Source organism: Labrus mixtus, chromosome 4 (assembly GCF_963584025.1).
Source record: "Labrus mixtus chromosome 4, fLabMix1.1, whole genome shotgun sequence".
NCBI classification, from domain to species: Eukaryota; Metazoa; Chordata; class Actinopteri; order Labriformes; family Labridae; genus Labrus; species Labrus mixtus.
In genome coordinates this window covers 28,718,000-28,726,097 of record NC_083615.1, presented here as the reverse complement: position 1 = coordinate 28,726,097, position 8,098 = coordinate 28,718,000, and the positions used below count along the sequence as shown (strand labels likewise).

General features: G+C 41.0%; 1 long non-coding RNA gene across 1 annotated transcript; it reads left to right on the top strand.

Moving 5' to 3' along the window:
* Window positions 1–3,742: 3,742 nt before the first annotated feature.
* LOC132973341 (uncharacterized) lies at window positions 3,743–6,409 on the top strand. The gene is made up of 2 exons (XR_009672987.1): window positions 3,743–4,203; window positions 5,910–6,409. It is a non-coding gene; the product is annotated as an uncharacterized LOC132973341 (long non-coding RNA).
* Window positions 6,410–8,098: the final 1,689 nt, after the last annotated feature.

The window sequence follows — 8,098 nt, the reverse complement described above, 5'->3', positions numbered from 1 at the left end:
GCCCTTTTAAAGCCAATCACTGGTTAAGGTTGGATAGAGATTACCAAAAGGCTTTTTTTTTCACAATCTATCCCACCTCACACCCAATTCCTCCATTCCCTCAGCAATTAACTCAGGATTAGATTGAGGTCAATACCCCCAGCTCCATGGCTGTACTCATTCTGTGCAACATTTTGTATTTCTTTCCCTCCAAAACAAGTTTCATGTCACCTTTCTCCATCTCTTTTTTATGCCTCAATTTAGATTCAAATTAAGTCACCTCTAATCTGGCAGTGAATATGAAAACCGGGACTCTATTGTATAGCTTCTTGGACTATTAATCTTTGGGTGAAAGCTATTTTCTGCTCTCAGGTGAGGTAATTATAATGTCTATGACACAAAAGGGGCTGCACGTACCACTGCACACCCTCACCAGCCCACAGACTGTCTACTGAACAGGTGATGTAACCAGAAGGGGGCAATACCGATGATGATGCAGAGAATAAAATATACAACCATGATGAAGATGGTGATATGGTTCATAACCCCTCATTGCCATCAGCGGCAAACTGATTTCCTCTCACAATTACTTGAGGAGCAAGAGGCAGAAAGTCCATCTGCAGTATGTCTCACTCCACAGGGTTTATGCTCCATTACTGACTAACACTGACGGGTGAACCAGCAGGGCTCATCTGCATGTTATGGTGCTGCATTAGCTTGATGATCACAGGTTTTTAGAACACCTCTTTGAGCATGTGGCTGATGGTAAGTTATCCAAAGGTCATCCAGTACATGTCAAGAAAACACCAACCTGCAAGAGCTCCTCGTCATTAAGTTGGTGCTTACAGATTGATGGTGTAATATGGGATGTTTACACCCCTGTTTCGCCTTGTCTGCTATGTGTAATGCACAGAGGCCAAATGCTGGATCAAAGTCTTTTTTTGCCATCAGAGGTAGTAACGGAGGCATAATGTGGGGGCTGTCAATGTAATGTTGGAGCTGACAGGGCCGACAGTGCTGTGTGTGTCTGAGTGTGTGTTTACACGCGTTGCTTTCTCATGCAACAACTTAATGCGAAATGTGAAATCCCACTTTGACAGCGATATTACACCATGTGTAAGTATGGCGCTGTTGCATAATTGTAATTTGTAAAGAGCGAGTGTCTGTAAAAGTGTACATGGAAGTAGATGCAAAAAAAATGTGTTTTTATTAGATGGTAAATTGTAAATTTCAATGTTTTTCCCTTTATTTTAGCTTTATTTTTGGGGCCATTTTGCCTTCATTGGATAGGACAGCTGAAGAAAGACAGAACATGTTGGGATGAGAGAGTGTTGGCTGACATGCAGAAAAGGGCAGAGGTCAGATTTGAATCCATGCCGCTGTGACGAGGTCTTTAGTCTGTCTCGTACCTGGGACCCAGGACATAACTGCTAGGCTATATCCAGCCCCCAACAACTTCCACTTTCTTCTCTTTCACCATCCGCCTTCCGTTGGAGTTTTCAAATGAAACTTCATTAACAATTCAACTCTCAAGTTGTGCCCAACAATCAGTCAGTGTGAGCACCTAAATCACAAGGTCTGGCCGTGCGTCGTAAAACAATCCAGTCGTACAGTGTGAGCTGACATGCCACCCCGAATTTTATACAATCGTAGAAAATTTGCACAGTGTGAGCCAGGACTAAGAGAATAAGATAGAATGCTGTTTCAATTGGATAGCTCTTATTATTTGGAGTGTAAATGTTAGAATATAGAAAACTATAACCTTCCAAAGGATGTTGGAAAAAAATCGATTCACATCAGAAAGACCCGTCTTGAGACCAAGACAAGATTTCAATTTCTACAACACGAGAACAGGTTATGAAAATAACAACATCCATCTTCTTCTCCTCTTCATCAACGATGGCTTTAGATTTATGATCGCGTCATCGTTTCACTGGCAACATTGAAAATGACTCTATGATCTGGCTAAAGCTCAGGCATTGTATTTATGTTCAAATATTTTTAAACTGATTTACGACTTCTAAAAACTTTGATATCCCTGAGGGAAACTAAGGTAATATGACAATACTGAAAAGAGTCTTTCATATAAAACAGCATCTTTGGTGAAAACCTTTTCATTCACTCCCGCTGATTCTGCATCACTCTCAGCAGGACATTTGTCTTTATTTGACTCCCTGAGTTTTATGTGAGTTTTCTATTTTGCTGCTCTTTTTGAGCGCCTGAATCATTTCTTTGTAGGATGTGTGAAATGTTAAACAGTCACATGAAGGAACACTCAGAAGGAAGTAGGTTCAAGTCGATTATGTACACCTTCTCTCTGAAAGGTTTTAGTGTCTGCATTGGTTTTATGTAGGAAAACCCCACTGGGCTTCTCTTCTGTGCAGGTTGAAGTCCCTCTGAATCATCAACTTTTGTGTCATCTTTCCTCTCTGGTGTACTGTGGTGTCGTTGCTTTTGTGTTTACTGGCAGGCTGGCGTGTCGTCTGGCTCCAACGCAGAGACAGCCGCTCATGTTACACTCTCTGTGCTGCATTCTCCGCTGTGATAGACAGCATGTAAACACCCACACTGACACACACACAGCAGTCAATAAGACCAAGCACACACACACACCAGTCAATATGAACACACACACACACACACACACACACACACACAGGAAGTCAACGTGTGGCTCAGTCACACAGTCTGCACACAGAAAAAACTGGCAAATCTTCACAAATAGAAGAACTCCTCCCCTCCACAGAACTAATGATTCCAAAATAAACCCGAGCCAGAAAAAGATGATGTACAAAAAAAAGAGCAGTTTTGGCCATCTGTGTGCTGGATCTTCAGATGGAGATGTGTCAGTGAAAGCAAAGGAAAACATGCACTCCATGGCGGAGCAGTTGGTGGAGTGAGGGCATCCTCAAGGAGACTTAAAGAGACTTCCTGTCTCTTCAGTTTCAGCAGCTACAGGAGCTTCAAACAATCCTTTTTCTATTGCATAACTCAACCCATCTGTACAATAACACATATAGTGGTCAGTGCAATAAGCTTTAATGATGGTCTCAGCTGTCATGCATAAACATTTAGTCTCTGCTGTGATCTGATCTCTGTTGTCCTTCTGACTCTCAGGCCACATGAGACGGCCCATCAGAGGGGTTTGAACCTCGTCCTCCGCTGCATGAAGCTGCACTGAGCCTCTATACCATCTGCCTGCTTCAAGCCTGGTTTACTCCGCCAGCAGTAACTAAACACTGCTTAATGGGATCGTTTAGACTTTTAGAGGTGGGGTTTCCAGTCTGCACAGACCCAGTTTGCTGCAGGGGTTCTGAGCAAAATGTAATGCACTCTTTTAAAGAGTCCCACCTTAAACAATGAATACAACTTTGAATCTAAGCTCTGCACATATTCACCCCTTACTTTGCCTTCAGGTGAAGCTGACAGATGACAGATGACTGATACAGTATCAGATCAGCTGTTAGAAGATAAGATAGATATGGTTCCTGATGATGGCTTGATGCTGAGGTCTGTGCTCATGGTGGATTAATGCTGGGTCTTTGTAAATAATATAACAAAGAGTTGGTCTAGACCTGCTCTTTTTGCAGAGTGTCTTGAGATAACATCTGTGAAATGGCGTTACACTGGGTGCAGCTGACCTATAGCAGTTCGGTCGCAGCCCATCTACTGATGCTATAGTCCTCCAAGCGGGCGGTCCGGGTTCAGTCTGGTCTATTGCACCTCCTGAATTCCCAAGGGGCAATCTCCGGTCTCGAAAAATGAAGCCAATGCGGAAGTACAAAAAACTGCAGTTCCTCGAGGTTCCGCTTGAGGCTGGCTGCAGAAGCGTCGAAAGTGCCATAAGCCCACAGCCAAAAAAGCCCATTTTTACCACAGGAATTAACATGTTTACAGCCTGGTTCAAAAAACGAGATATATCTGATAAGTTGACGGCCCCTTCTCCTCACACTGTGGGGGGGATTTTTTTATAACTCATCGGATTTTATTCTATTAAGGAAAACGACTATGCCCATATAAGGGATGTGGCAGATTTGATTGACAGCTCTGCGCGCTGCATCTGTCTGTCAGGTCAGCAGGTCAGGAGGCTAACAGCTTGATCCGTCTGATTTCTCCTCTTTTTTACTTCGTTTGGAGAGTTTGTTTAACACATATCTGACAACATACACGGCTTGCTGTGCGGTTAACAGACCATCCAACAAGTTGGTGCTTCAGTTTTTTTCGGTAAGTGATATAGTAGTGTTATATTTACTGCTTACTCATGTGTCTGTATTTATATTTACGGACCTAGCTTGTTTAGCGTTAGTTTGTAAACCAGTCGGCTAAGGCCGTGTTCACACTTGACTTCTTTTTTCAACTGCCAGCGCCTTTTTTACATACAAGACTATGGAAAAATGAAAAAGTATGACGCCTTTTCAAAAAGCGCTGCGCCCGACGCCTTTTTCAGTTGAATTATTTAAACTTTTCAGAAAAGCGCTGGGTGACGTCAAGCGCCTTTCTGACAGCTGACCAATCAGGACGACTAGTAACCTACATCCCTAGTTACCGGTGCCCAAAAACGGCAAACTTCCACCAGATATGTGTGCATTGCGTGTCCGCTCCGGTCCGTTACGGGTCCGTGCATCCTCATCTGTCAACACCCACCGGCTGCGTTCTCAGTCTGCAGCACGGAGAGCACAGCCGGACAGCTGGAGTATGAAGACAAAGCAATTTCCACGGTAATTTAACAGATTCACTCGCGACAGCACGAGACAATATGATGTTCGTGGTATAAAAGTCAATAAAAACCTTATAAACACATAAACAAACACACAAACGGTCGTTTTTCTGAACCGTCAAAACGGAGGGTTTTATTCTGAAAATAAACGGGATGTTTTTAATGTTGTATCGGTGTCTGACTTCCCGTCCTTGCGCGGTTGCACCGCAGACTAGATCCCGTTACAGAACACTCGCGCAAAAGCGCTCAAAAGGCGCTGAAGGCAGCGTTTTTTTCTGAAAAAAGAAGTCAAGTGTGAACACGGCCTAACTGTACTCAGTGTAGCCCATTATTTACAATGGTTTAGAAATGTTTGTTGTTGAAAATAATGAGTTTGTGTGATGTTAGAAGCTAAAGGTTCACCTCGGTGGTTAACCGCAGACTGTAAATATGGTTATCTGACGTTATGATGAATGTAATACTCCACGTAAATGTCGACATTAAAAAACAAACTTTGTGTAGTAATTATCCGTCAGTAACATAAACTGAACTCAACTGAACCTAATATGCTGTGTAGGTTATAGAGGATGACATTAAAGTTACATGGTTGATGTAGTGTCTTAAGATTTGTGCAAACTGTTACCAAATAAAAACAAATTAACTTTGTATGAGTTCAGGTAAATTTACTATGGTTATTAATATAGTTCTTAATCGTTACAGATGCTCTTACAAAGAATATATAATATAAAATATAAATAACATGTGGAATGAAAATAATATATAAAGCAAGTAGTACAAGAAATAGTTTGAAGAATACAGCCATGTACCGAGCTCATGTTAATAATAAATGAGTTACTGTATGTTCTGTACTAAAGCACAGAGACTGTTAATGATTTAAATAATTCAGGTTATATTTGTTTCATGTTAAGATGAAGTACTTTCCACAATAAATTGCTTTTTTAATTTTTCCTCCAAAATCTGAGGTAATTGGATGTGGAATATCATTGTGCAAGTGAGTGAGAGAGCTGAAAATAGCATGATTACAATAAGGTTTATCTTCTTAACTTTGAATAGATGTTGATTACCTGAATACTGTACCTTTGTTGTCTGGGTAGTACACTGCTGAATTTATAAATGTACTCTTACACACAGATGAATACAGAAAAATAGATGAGAACAAAACAATGATTTAATGAATAACTGCTATTTTCTCTCTTTCTTTGCCATCCTGAAGACCCCGCACTAAAAGTCCATGTTCTCCTGGATCCATGTCACATGCTTGAGCTTCTTCAGAATTACTTTTCAACAGTCGAAGTTCTGGTGAGAGAAGATGGCCAGCAGATAAGACGGCAGTACATCAACGAGCTCCACAGGCTTCAGGAGAAGGAGAAGGAGGGTTTGCACCTTGGAAGACTGTATTCATGCTTCAGCTGTTCAAATAAAAATAGATCTCCTCCAAACAACTTGCATTCAAACTATTTTCTTCCCATTTTAAAACCCTTTGTCCAGTTTAGATGGGAGAAGTTGATATTATGTGATATTGATCTGGGAAGACTACATTTCTAAATCATTTTTAACTGTGTTTTTATTCACAAGTTATTGATCTTATTTACTCTCCAAGTATCTTGATTTAAGAATGGGGCTGTGTTTAAGGACAAATTTTTGCAATGACTCTTCCATCCCATTTTAAGAAATGAACTGAATTAGTATTTGGTAAAAAAAAAATGTCAAGAAGACAAAGTTGTGTAAAAGTAGACTTCCTTCCCTAAGCTATTGAGTTGAGCATTAATGCACATTTTAGTCTTGTCATTTCAAATCTGAAATGTATACTCATAAGTAGACATAAAGGAGTGCATTTATATAGAAATATTTATTTAATCTGAAAAACTACATTCAAAAAGTCTGTTTTTACAGCAGAGATTAACATGTTTACAGCTTGGTACAAAACAAACAAATGGGTCTGATTAGCTCATGTCTCAATCAACACACTGTACGGGGGTCGTTTGATTTGATGAAGGATAAGAGTTATTCACAATAAGGCGTGTAGCTGACCAGCTTGACAGGCGGGTGCGGTGTAACGTTTTGTCAAGAGGCTTAAAACACGCCTCAGCTCTCAGCCTGTGGGTGACATCACTCAGGCCATCCGGGGGAGACCTCCCTCGCAGCGAGCTGTTGAAGAGAAGCAACATAAGTCCACCCCAGAAGAACCAACAAATGCAGATGTTGTTGAGGCTCAGGTTTCTTCCTCTGTCTCTGCAGCTCTCTGGGCACCTCGACGGACAAGTCACCAATAATCCACACTGTGTCTATAGGAGAAATACAAAGATGTTCAATTAATGCCTCAGACAAGACAAAATGTACAGTTAACTACATGTGACAGCTCAGGGTGTTTTTTTGTTATTAGCCACATCTGCAGGAATAATATTGAACAAGGTAGCTGCAACTCCTAATAATAGATGCCAGTCTTAAACACTATTTTTTCTAATACTTAAAGTTTTTGGTGTGAAGCTGACACTGTCCACAGACTCCATGACTTCACAGGGTTCTATAGAAAACAAATATCTTATAATAAATACTAAATAATTGTCATGTTCACCCACATCGCTGTTGACATCAGTAAATATAAGACACAGACATTCCTCTTTTTGTCAGAACAGTAACATGAACTGTATGCTTTGTAATATTAATTTCTTCTGGATGTCTCATATTTATTTACAGTCTATGGATAAAACTTTGCTAATGTATTGTTCTGCTAACACTGACAAAGACTAACTGCTCTGACAAATAACTAATAACCATAATTGTATATTTAAAAAAGTGTAGTTTTAAGACTTTAATTAAATATTTGGGTTGAATATAATTCGTTTTAACTTTGTTGTAGAAAAGTTAAATGTTAACTTACTGTTTATAGAGATAACTCAGGATGAGCAGGAATAGGGGATGATAGCAGCCTAGCTGTTAGCTATGCTGTGAAGTGGACTGCTAACGTTGAGCTGAATGGGCGGAGTTAAGTCCTGCCGGTCCCGCCTTACTGCCGTTGCTAGGTTGATCCGAAGTTAGGTTGAGACTGCAAATCCAATATGGATGCGGCCCTCGATTGGACTCATTTGTTGCCTATGTAACAGACGGGTCAGGGTTCGTCCAGTAATATTTACAGTCTATGGTCATTCCCCACTCTCCTTTGTTTCCCACTCTACTGACTCAAGGACATGTCTTTTTTTTTCAAGATTTCTTTTTTGGCTTTTTATGTCTTTATTGGAGAGATAGGACAGTGGATAGAGTCCAAAATCAGGGAGAGCGAGAGAGAGTAGGGAATGACATGCGGCAAAGGAGCCACAGGTCGGATTTGAACCTGGGCCGCACGCTTGGAGGACCACAGCCTCCATATGGGGCGAGCGTGCACTAACCACTGCGCCACCAGCG